Consider the following 12,920-nt stretch of genomic DNA (forward strand, 5'->3'; position numbering starts at 1 on the left):
TGCATACACTTGAATAGACTTCTAAAACATTTAATCTGAAGCCTTTGATTTGAAAAAAGACTCAAGAAGAAAAAATACAGATTTGGATAGTTGTTTCTTAAATATATTTGTAAAATTTCTTTATCTTTTGAAATTGCCATTTGGAAGCTATTGAATTGTTTTTCAAGAATCACTGAAAAAGCACACATCATTTTGGTGAATTTCTAATCGAAATAGATATGGGCTTAGAGGGATATGCTTCAGGCAAAAATCTCATTAATTCTTCATCCTTTCTGTTTTGAAATTAACAAAAAAGTTTGCGAATGAGGCACAGAGGAAGAAAGATAAATTTCTATCTTATTTCATTTCATCTGTCACTTAGACATTATAAGTTTTTAAACAAAATGAACAAGTTTTTGATAATTTAAATACTTGATGTAATTAATAGGTGGTTTTTCTAGTCCATCAACTTCATCATTTTTTCCCCATTCTTTTGTGACTTGCAGCTCTAAGTAAGCACCACAGTAATAGTTGAATAAAATAATCTGTAAAACATGCACTCATTTTGATGATTTTTTGTTTCAATTAAAATTTTGGAATATTATTAAAAAGATGAGTATCAACAAAATGTTCTTGGCCTTCTTTTTGTCTGGCCAACAGCCATCATGTAAGCCAAGATGGGAGCTTACAAATACATCCAGGAGCTATGGAGGAGGAAGCAGTCCAATTGTGATGCGCTTTCTTCTCAGGGTGTGCTGATGGCAGTACTGCCAGCCCTCTGCAATCCACACGGTCCCTCATCCCATCCGGTCAGATAAAGTGCGCAGGCTAGGATACAAGACCAAGCAAGATTATATCATATATCAGATTTGTGTGTGCTGTGGTGGCTGCAAATGCCGAGTTCCCAAGGGTGCGACCTATGGCAAGCCTGTCCATCACAGTGTTAAACAGCTAAAGTTCACTGGAAGCCTTCATCAGTCTGTTGCCAAGGAGCATGCTGGGTGCCACTGTGGGACTCTGAGAGTCCTGAATTCTTACTGGGTTGGTGAAGATTCCACATACAAATTCTTTGAGGTTATCTTCATTGATCCATTCCATAAAGCTATCAGATGGAATCCTGACACCCAGTGGGTCACCAAACCAGTTCACAAGCACAGGGAAATGTGAAGGCTGACATCTGTTGCCTGAAAGAGCTGTGGCTTTGAAAAGGGCCACAAGTTCCACCATACTATTGGTGGTTTTCATCCTGAAGCTTGGAGAAGGCGCAGTGCTCTCCAGCTCTACTGTTACCGCTAATATAAGTAATGTTTGTAAATTTCTTACCTAATAATTTAGGACAGTCAAAAATGTTTTGGAACAATTCATTAAAACTATTATGGAAGATAAAGGGGAATCAATACAAATTTGAATGACTGTTGCAGAAGAAGCAAATTTATAATGTGGAAAATCAGCCATTTCCTTTACTAAACAATTTCATTCTATTTGTTTGCATGAGAGAAATGATTGTTGTTTGATTATACATAATTAAATAGGAAATGTTACATTAGGAGTGCTAAATTCTGGCATCTGTTCCTTAATGTGCTTTGGTTTCGTTTTGGCAAATAATATTCAGAACATATTTTTTCCTATAATAAAAAATAATATGTGTATTCATATATATGTATATTTAAGAAAACAAATAAGAAAATTATTCATAATTTCACCACCAAGAAATAACAACTGTTAATATTTTGGTATCTATTAGTCTAGTCTTTATGTATGTAACCAGCTTATCAAGTGGACTTATGTCAGTAATGTACACTCAGGAAAAGACATAGTTTCCCCCAAATGCTTTATAAAGTGTTCTGTTATGTATTTATTCCCTGTTTGTGACCATATTGCTAGCATTGTTCATAATTTTTTCATCTTCTCTCTTACTTTCACCTATTGGCTACGATGGAAATATTTACACCATGGCAAATACTGCAAATTTAGGTCTTGCCCTATCTCTCTACCCCCACAATTGCTTCAGGTAACCTAGTTCTAACACATTCAATGCATAACATTTCCTTAGTCTCAGGGATTGGTTCAGAGGTTGCCTAATCAATGTGATACTTAGAAAATTTACTGGGAGTTCTGTGACATAAGAAATTTCTCTCTCTCTCTCTCTCTCTCTCTCTCTCTCTCTCTCTCTCTCTCAGATGATGAAGAATATAGAAATAAAGACTGAATTTGCTGCTATCATTGTGTCATATTGGGAAGTCATTCTAAAGAAGCTCACATAAGAGGTAATGATAAAGTAAAGAGAAGTGCAGAGGCATTGAGCTGGAGTCCCAAATAAATTATGCTATCTGTGCTAGCTGTGAATTTTAAGTAATGTGAGTCAATAAATCTTATTTAATGTTTGAGCCAGTTTGAGACGAATTTTCTGTTCCTAATAAAAACATCCTAACTGGCTCATGTGTGGATTAAAGAGATGGTAATTGAAGATTATCCTCATTTCCTTTCATTGAACTATCCGGAACTCACTAGAATCACATGCTTTGTGTTATTCTAGAGTTATTTTAGGAAATAAAGACACAGTTTCAGAAGAAATTCACAGATATTTGAGGAGTATGGTTATGAATTAAGTTTCTGCAGTAGTCTTTCAAGTGTGGACCTCAGGTTGTGTTGAATACTCAAGAATCTGTCCTATTAGTTTAGCTTAGTTTTGAGAGGACTTGATAGAGCCGAGGAATACTTAAGAAAAGTTCTTAAGTGATATGGGATCTCTGTAATCATAAAAGTCAGTAATTAATTCCAGAACTGTTATGAAATTTATATGGTTAAAGTTTGAGCAGCTTTTGTTTCCACTTAACTTGATGAAAATATATATTTTTTTCTCATGAAAGTGTTCAAATAGAATTGGAATACAAGTTGAGATACAAGTTAAGAGCTACTATCTATGAGATAAATCTGGAGTCAAAATTTAGGCATATTCTTATTGAATAGATCTCAACTTTTTTGAGACAAGTTTATTTCATTAGGTTTCATCAACTTATCAATATTTTGATACACTTTGAGTGAATAAAGTTGACAAAATTTCATGTTTGTTGCTGCTGTACTCATACTTTAATCCATTTATTACCATTATTATCATTAAAAAATTCATGGTGAATTTCTGGTCAAGATGGCAGAGTAGGTAAACCGTGTTTTGGCCTTCTCTCACAACTACGTCGAAATTACAACTAAACTACAGAACAACCGTCACTGAGATTGCCTGTTCTCTAACTTAACGGAAGTCCTACAATTAAGGACATAGATAACAAACCACCTTGAGATGCGTAGGAGGGGCACAGATGCACAATGGGCTGGTCTCATACCTGCATGTGGTGCTAAAATATCAAGAGAGATATATTGGCTGCAGAAATCTCCTTGGAAGAGCAAGGAGACTTGTTCCAGCCCCACACGAGTCTCCCCAGCTCAGAGTTCCAGTGCCAGGAAAAGAAGTCCCCACAACTGGCTTCGAAAACCAGAGATTGTGGTTGACTGAGCAATTGCATGCAGACTTACTTGCTATGAGCTCCAGCATTGGGGCAGCTGCTTGAAAGGCACCAGGGACACAAAGGAAAGAACTGAATTGTCTGGCTTTAGGGTGAGGACTGGAGGCATAGCTTTCTCCCAGACAGAAGTGCTAGGGCAGAGGATATTGTTTCTTTGTTGAACCCTCCCCACTCCCAGCATGCGGACAGAGGCAGGCAACATGTCCAAGTCTTAATCAACCTGGCTAACACTGTTCTGCTCTTGAGATCCCCTGTAACCCTGCCCCACCCAAATTGCGGGCCTACTCTAGCAGCTTCCAGTGACTTTTCTATGCAAATGACTTATCTTGGCTTATGTTGTAGACTTTCCTAAAATCTCTATTGGTTCGCAAAACCCTAACAAGCAGCCTAGGTGTGTCCCATACCTCTCAATGAGCAGCCCCAAGAATGGCACCAGAGGCAGCCAGCTTTGGTTTAGTGCAAGTGGTGGCCATTGGTGAATTTCTTGGTGGTTCATGCCAGGTGGCCTTGGGCAAAGCACAGGCTGCAGCTGAATTTGGCCTGCAGTAGGACTACACCCATGAGACCCTGGGTTGGCATCCCTGGAAGTCAGCTACAAAAATAGCCAGAGCACCACCCAGGGGCACATATGAGGACTACACACAGAGGGCAGACTGAGCAGGCACCAGAACCCTGATAAAGTGACTCCTGCTCTGTAAAGTCAGCCTGCATAACAGTTCCTCTATTGTAGTCATGGCTATTCCTTACAACCAATCAGCCTGAGGGGCAACCTTTCCTATTGAAGTGCAGACAGCAACCAAGGCTCAACTACAACAGGAAGGCACACACAACCCAAACAAAGGGCACACCTGAAACACCCAGCTCAGGTGACCAGGGAGACTGCCACTGGGCTCTACAGAACATCTGCTACGTAAGGCCACTCTGCTAAGACCAAGAGACACAGCAGCTCTACCTAATACATAGAAACAAACACAGGGAGGCAACCAAAGTGGGGAGGCTAAGAAACATGTCCCAAAGTGAAAAAACAGAACAGAACACAGCTCCAGAAAAAGAACTAAACAAAATGAAGACAAGCAATCTACCAGATGCAGAGTTCAAAGCACTGGTTATAAGGATGCTCAATGAATTTAGGAGAAGAGTAGATGAACTCAGTGAGAACTTTAACAAAAAGATAGAAAATGTAGAAATGGAGATGGAAAACAAAAAAGGACCAGTCAGAAATGAAGAATACAATAATGAAATGAAGAATATTTTAGAGATGAAATAGAGAATCAAATCAGTGATTTAGAAGATTAGGTAGTAGAAAACACCTACTAAGAACAGCAACAAGGAAAAAAAGAATCGAAAAAAATTTAGAATACTTAAAGGGTCTCTGCGATGACATCAAACATAGCAACATTCATATCATAGGGGTACCAGAAGGAGAAGAGAGAGAGCATGGAATTGAAAGTTTATTTGAAGAAATAATGACAGAAAAATTCCCTAATCCGGCAAAGAGAATAGATATACAAGCCCAGGGAGCACAGAGAGTCCCAAACAAGGTGAACCCAAAGAGGTGTACACCAAGACATATCATAAATAAAATGCCAAAGGTTAAAGACACAGAGATAATTCTAAAAGCAGCAAGTGAAAAGCAGTTAGTTATCTACAAGGGAGCTCCCACAAGACTATCAGCTGATTTCTCAACCGAAATTTTGGAGGCCAGAAGGGATTGGCATGAAATATTCAAAGTGATGGAAAGCAAGGACCTACAACCAAGATTACCCACCCAGCAAAGCTATCATTTAGAATCGAAGGACAAGTAAATAGTTTCCCAAACAAGAAAGAGTTTATAGAGTTCATTGCCACCAAACCAAATGTTATAAGAAATGGCAGAAGGACTTTTTAAAGAAGAACAAGAAAAAAAGATCAAATATATGAATAATAAAATGATGATAACTACATATTTATCAACAATTGCTCTGAATATGAATGGACTGAATGCTCTAATCAAAAGATAAGGGACTGAATCAATAAGAAAACAAGACCCTTACATATGCTGCCTACGAGAGATTCACTTCTGACTGAAAGACACACATGGACTGAAAGTAAAGTTATGGAAAAAAGATATTTCATGAAAATGGAAATGAAAAAAAAAAGGCTGGGGTATCAATGTTTATACCAGACAAAACAGACTTTAGAATAAAGGGCAAGAGAACAAGAGACAACAAAGGACTCAATAATTCCTTTTCTGGGTACTTATCAAAACAAACCTAAACCACTACTTTAAAGGGGCATGTGAAATCATGGAATTATTTACAATAGCCAGGATATGGAAGCAACCTGGATAACCATCAATGGAGGAATGGATAAAGAAGAGGTGGTACATATGTACAATGGAACATTATTCAGTCATAAAAAAAGAATGAAGTCTTGTCATATGGTCTCACATGTGGAAGCTAAGGAACAAAATAAACAAATGAAATAGAAACAAACTCATAGATACAGAGAATATTTTGATGGTTGTCAGATAGGAAGTGGTTTGGAGAGTGAGAAAATAAAAGGAAGGGATTAAGAAATACAAATTAGTAGTTACAAAATAGTCATGGGGATGTAAAGTATAGCATAAGGCTGCAGTCCTCAACCTTTTTGGTATCAGGGACTGGTTACATGGAGGACAATTCTTCTGCAGACCCGAGGGGTGGGCTGCGAGGATGGTTTCGGGATGATTCAAATGCATTACATTTATTGTGCACTTTACTTCTATTATTATATTGTAATATAAAAAGAAATAATTATATAACTCACTATAATGCAGAATCAGCAGGAGCCCTGAGTTTGTTTTCTTGCAACTAAGTGGTCCTGTATGGGGGTGATGAGAGACAGTGACACCCGAAGTGTGTTGCTTATGTCCAGCCTACTCCATAATCCCATTTTGGTTGCTGTCAGTGCAGAAAACCCTGCTTCAAAAAGATAGGATGTTGGATATGAAAGTAGGATTTTCAGTGCTTTTGTGGCAATTACAGGATATTCTGCCTGAACTTTAATTCAGAATGTATTGAGATCTGAAGTTGTCTCGAACATACTTTTAAGGCCACCGTCATTTGTGACCTGAAGCAGTTGATCTCATAGCATGGACAAAGTTGATTCACTTGGCTTATTCACAAACGGGTCACAAATCCATTCCTTCCCAGTTGAGGGCATGTCTTTTGTGTTTAGGAAGTAATGCTCAAGCTCTTTTGGAAGCTGAGATAGTTGATCACGCACCAGCTGGGAGAAAGAAGGCCCTGGCACAATCTCTTTAGAAATCTCTGCTAATGTTTGAAACATGCCAAAAATCCCAATGTTCACTTGTCACCCCCATAATTCCAGTTTGGCTTTGAATGCAGCCACTTTATCTGCCGACTTGAACACAGTTGTCATTCTCCCCTGAGTAACAGATTGAGTTGGTTTAGCAGGTTGAATATGTCACACAAGAAAACAAGTTTTGTGACCCATTCTGCATCACTGAAATGTTGTGACTATTTTTCTAAAAGAAATCTCTCGAGTAGCTCTCCAAACTCAAAAACTCTGGGTAGTGATCTACTTTTAGAAAGCCATCTCACAACTCTGTATAAGACAGGATGTGTGTGCTCTGCGTCCATCTCCTCAGAGGGCTGCGTCCATCTCCTCACAGAGCTGTGCGAAAAGACATGAGTTAAAGGCATGTACTTCAATGTGGTTGATCATGTTAATTACAACCTGAAAAATATTGTTAAGTTCAGGCAACATTTTTTGGCTAGCCAGCATTTCTCCATGCATAGAATCACATTCAGAAGTGACCTCTTTGACCTGAGTGTTGAAACCAGAAAGCTGTCCAGTCATGGCAGCTGCTCTGTCCATGCACATACCAGCACAAAATGACCAATTCGGTGTTCCCTTGAATAGCTCTGCAGCTGTGTTGTTGATTGGCAACAAAAGTGCACACAACATACCCTCATATCCATCTTCTTGAACAATAGAGCGCACAAAAACAAACATTGTTGTCTTATTGTCAACATCCATAGACTTGTCAACCTAGATTGCATAATATGGAGACTGTCTTACAATTGTGCCTCAATATCCTCTAATATTTTATCAGTTCATCTAGTTATGCTGCCAGCCAAAAGAGGAGCATGTGCCGCCTTTTGAACTGCAGCCTCTCTTAAAATTTTATGACTAATGTTCTTAGCGGTAGTCAGGGTCAACTCTTCATCAATAGTAAAGAGCTTCTCAGCTTTAGTGTGGTTAGCCACTAAGAATGATGTGGTGGACTTTAATAATTGCTTTTTTCTTTAGAAAAACTCCAAAGGCTTGTCCTTTTATGCAGGGTGCTTGGTCTCCTTGTGGAGAAGTAGTTTTGAAGGTTTCATGGCTTATATAATATGTGGCCGGTCACACATACTATACAAAGCAAGCTTGAAGAATGTGAATCACCTGTTGCAATGAAACCATAATTTAAGTAGGAGTCTTGGTATTTTCTTTTCAATGCAGCTTTCTTTTTGTTGGCAATCTTGGAGTCTTCTGCTGTGTCATTGTTGGGTCAGTCCCCCTTTTCAATGAAGCTAACCAGTGATATTTGCTGTGTACTCATTTTGGCTAGGATTAGCTTGTGGGCTTACCAAAACTGTGACTGAGACAAGTGTGCAGTGTGGGAAAGAGGCATAATCGGAAGTGGTAAATAAAATAATTGGCAGGCCAAGCACAGACTAAAATAAGTGTCAGATTCTGACATAAAGCCTTCCACCAGAGGCAGCTGTACAACTGAAATACATCGACTCACTTGCCACTATAAAGCCTGCCACCAGAGGCAGCTTAATTGTCACTTGCCGCTCCCTGATAGGGTTTTGACATGAGTCTACAAGCAATTGATTTATTATGATCTCTGTGAAGTCAAACCTCTCTGCTAATGTTAATCTGTATTTGCAGCAGCTCCCCAGCACTAGCATCACCACCTCAGCTCCACCTCAGATCATTAGGCGTTAGATTCTCATAAGGAGCATGCAACCTAGATCCTTCTCATGTGCAGTTCACAATAGTGTTTGCGCTCCTATGAGAATCTAATGGCTGATAATCTGAGGTAGAGCTGAGGTGGAGCTGAGGTGGTGATGCTAGCACTGGGGAGCAGCTACAAGTACAGTTGAAGCTTCATTCACTCGCCCACCACTCACCTCCTGCTGTGTGGCCCAGTTCCTAACAGGCCACAGACCAATACCGGTCCATGGCCTGGGGGTTGGGGACCCCTGTTTTAAACTATACCACCGGCTTTCCAAAGACTCCAGCTTACATACTGCAGATCATGGGACATTTTGGCCTTCCTAATCACATGAGCCAACACCTTAAAATAAATCTTTTTTTATATATAAATACAAACATAAGCATACATACATACATATATACATACACACATGTATTGATTTGGGGGCGTGCCTTACTGTGTAGTGAATATATCATTCTTTTTTGTTTCTCTGGAGAATCTTGACTTATATACCCTCCCCACACAAGACTTGGTGCACAACCAGTGCCTTCAGTCTGTGAAGGGAGTGGTAGTAGTCAAGGACTCAGGCTCTCCTGGCCACCATGCTCTTATGCATAATTGCACTCCTAGTCCAGCACTCCCATTTGGAAGTCTCTATATTGGGAGACCTTGAAGATGCTTTTCTCCATTCTAACTCAGTACCCTGTACTTTTCACCTTCCAGTCCTCCCCAATACCCCTGGTCCTAGGTCCATTAAACTGCAGAAGCCTTTTGCTCTGGGCTCCCCAGGCAGGGAGAACCATCTGTCCCTTAACTGGTGTATTGTTCTATGGGGAAAAAAAATGAAACGGAGAGCTGACCACTTTTTCTGGTTTTAGTCCCTTGCTGTTACCATCACAGTGAGTGATTAAAGGTTGCACTCTTACTTTCATTTTGGCTCATTGTTTTAAATTTCACTTGGACCACTTAGCCGTCTGCTGCTCAGCTGGATATGGCTCCTGAGAACACAGTTCACAGCAGCAAAAACATTTACCGTAGATTTGGACACATCTCAGGTAATAATAATGATAAAAGCCAATATTTATTGAGCACTTACTGTATGCCAGACACCATGCCAAGCTCTTCACCTACATGATTGCAGTGTTACTCTAGGAGTGGTCCATGAACTGGTGGTGATTGACAAAATCTTCTTACCAGTTTAAGATGAGATGAGTACAGAAAGTAAGAGTTTGTATTTAGCAACTTATATATTTTTAAGAGTATCATTCCACCCCAGGCTGAAAATTTTAGAAATATGTTCTTTCACTCCAGATGGATGGAGAAGCATTGTGCTATCTCATTTAATCCTTATAATGATCTTCTAGATACTTCCTTTGCCTCTCATTTACTGATGAATATTCCAAGGCACAGAAAAGTTAAGTAACTTGCTCAGGGTCATATGGCTAAGTGTATGCTAAGTATGACAGTGCTAAGAGATATGTTAGACAGTTGAGTACACAGACGTTGAGCTTAACTCTTATTCTAGGGCTAGGTCTACTTCTCTTTTTATTAGCAAATGTCATGTACTGCCATATATGTGGTCTAATAATGTCCCTAAAGAGCTGCTTGTTTAGAATATCTGTAATTGTTTTAGTCCAAGTAAATTTAGATATATATATATATGTATATGTATATATACACACACACACACATATATATAATCACAATATATAAATTGTGTCACCTCTATAGCACAATAAAATGCAGTTTGGGTAAAGAGAAGTTCTGAGTCTTCACAGAAAACCCATCATGTTTCAAGATATCTCTTTGTGTTGGGTGTAGTGTTTTCAGAAATCTATTCTTGTTAGAATAAGTGCTCATGCAAAGCAATTTGCCATGTTCATGGAACCAATTTCCAGATTTATAATTCCATTTATTTCCTGCTTGAGGATTCTTCCTTTGTATCACCACAACTACCTCTGTTTTCCGCAGTCACTTCAGGCATGGAAGTATAATTGTATGAATACAAGTACTCCCCAACCCTAGGGTAAATAAATGCCTGTATGCAAAGACCTAAACTCTGGGACATAGCCCTCTCACATTTTCTTATCTGTGAATCCTTGGGGAAAAAGGTAGATTGGGAGCAAAAACCACAGCTTCATGAAAAATCCTTGGTATAGAGGACTGATAATTGTACAGTGTATTTCTTTTGAGGAAGAATAAGAAATAGAAGTAATTGCAATAACTATTGGAAAAACCAATAATGGTTACAAGTGGTTGACTCTGCAGAATGGGCCTTTGTATAGACAGGAGTGGGTATGAAATTGCTACTTCTTCCTCTATGCTCTGCTTGATTTCTTAAATCATGTGGGGTTTTAAGTCACATCTTCTCAGCCCACTCCTGAATATGACTGCAACATAGTAGACAGTTTCCTGCAAGTTCTTACTTTGCTTTTGCTCACAGCATCTTGCCCCAAGATTTTTTGGTTTGCTTTCTGCCCCTGAAATTCCTTCAAAATCATGGGAGCCCTCTTGGTCCATGCACAGGAACAACTAAGAAGTGGAGATGCATACAGCCTCCGGGACAATCTTGAAGAAAAGAGGATCAAAAGGTGTGGATCAAAATTCAGCCTCCTATTCTCAGGCTGGTAATTCTAGGAGAAATCTGAAAACTTGCAAAGATGCAAACATAATGGAGCTCCTGTTGCCCATAGAGTACTCTTGATCAAATAACCTTAAAGAGAACTTTTCTCTTTCTTTCTCATACTCTACCCACCACCCCCTACCTTGCTGCTTGCTGGGATCACCTTCTTAATAAGCTATTCAAGTCCTTGTCTCAAGCTCTGCTTTCAGTAGAAACTAAATGATGCCAGGTCCTCGTATGCAAACTAAGAATCCTGAGATGAGAGTTGTACTCTGATATTTCTAGACTTTGTTCTAGTTAAACCACCTGTGGGCTCTGGGGGCTGCTGCTATGTGTGCAAACCTGAATGAAGATAGGAGAATGGTTCCATTCACAGCAATCAATTAAACTATTACAGAAAGGTAAACTTTCAGTCAGATCCTGGGGGATCCTCTAGACTGACACTTCCTCTCTTTTCCATTTTCTAGCTGATTCCATTTCATTGCTCTCCACAACTTCTTACACACCTCTTAATACTTCTAACAGATCATCATGTATATGTTATCAGTTGAGTGAACAACGATAATAATCCTCCAGCCTGTCAATGCTCAGGACCACCAATGGGAGGTAAGCTGTGAGTCATTTCCAACTATTTAGGTGTCCACCTTAGAGGGAAAGGCAGTTATTAAGAGATTCCTAAGATCTGCTTGATCCTTGGGTATCCACAGCCAATCCAGCTTCTCATTTTCCTCCTGGCCTCCTTGTTAGGGAGGCTTATGGAGAACATATTTCCTGAGGGTTCTGCTCTGGCTTTCTCTCTGAAGATCTCATAGATGAGTCTCTAAAATCAGTGTCTCTAAAACCCACTTGTTGTCTTGAGTTAGAGTTTAGTGAGCATCAAGAGTTAAAACAAAATCTGCTTATTCTATCATTTAAAAAGCAAATAATCTGTTTGTATTTCTGAATTATGTCTTAAAAACCTGAACCTTGAGGCAGCAATATGTTTTTATGCCTTATAACAGCAACTGAAATGGGTTTAGACACTTTTTTCTATTATTAAATTTTTCAATAGAAGCAATAACTACCTTTATTTTTTATTTAAATTTTTTTTTTTTATTAAAGCTGTGGTGGGAAGAAGAAGCATGCTGTGATGGCTAAGGAGTTGCTGGGTGAAACTGCCTGGGATGGAATCTTGGCTGTGACCTTGGATTCTCTGAGACTCTGCCTTCTTACCTGAAATGTGGTTAGTAATATTACCTACTTCAGAAATTGTCAGGAGGATTACATGACAATAATTATAAAGAGTGTAAAAAAGTGTTTGGCATGGGGTAAGTAAACCTCATATAAAAATTTACTACATAAAATCAAACATTTTCAAATATTTTCTACATTTTCTATGTCTATATGAGCATATAAACAAGGGTTTTCTGTTTATATTAGTAGGTTTATCATATGTAAATTAACATGTTTCTGCCTTGACAATGTGCTTTGGATATCTTCATTGTCAGTATTTAGAGATATATGAGATGTATTTTTAATGATATTCCATTGTATGGATGTATAATAATTTTAACTAGTCAACTAAAGATTAATTTATGTTGTTTCTAATGTTTTTAATGTTGTTTCTAATGTTTGTTACAAATAATGCTATACGGGTGTGTGCCTATATTTCTGCACACTTAGGCAAGTAAATATAAAGAAATAAAATAAATTTTACTAGGTAGGTATTACCAAACTGCCCTCCAAAAAGGTTTATCAATTTATACTTGATTTAGGCTCTTTTTGCTTAAAATATGATGACTAAACACTTACTTTTTTTAAAAAAATATATTTTATATTAGTT

The 12,920-nt window shown here is 38.5% G+C and overlaps 1 pseudogene; it reads left to right on the top strand.

Moving 5' to 3' along the window:
* The first annotated feature begins 656 nt into the window (after positions 1-656).
* On the top strand, positions 657-1,275 carry LOC107520926 (annotated as a pseudogene).
* The last annotated feature ends 11,645 nt before the right edge of the window (positions 1,276-12,920 follow it).

Source organism: Rousettus aegyptiacus, unplaced genomic scaffold (assembly GCF_014176215.1).
Source record: "Rousettus aegyptiacus isolate mRouAeg1 unplaced genomic scaffold, mRouAeg1.p scaffold_m13_p_11, whole genome shotgun sequence".
Lineage (NCBI taxonomy): Eukaryota > Metazoa > Chordata > Mammalia > Chiroptera > Pteropodidae > Rousettus > Rousettus aegyptiacus.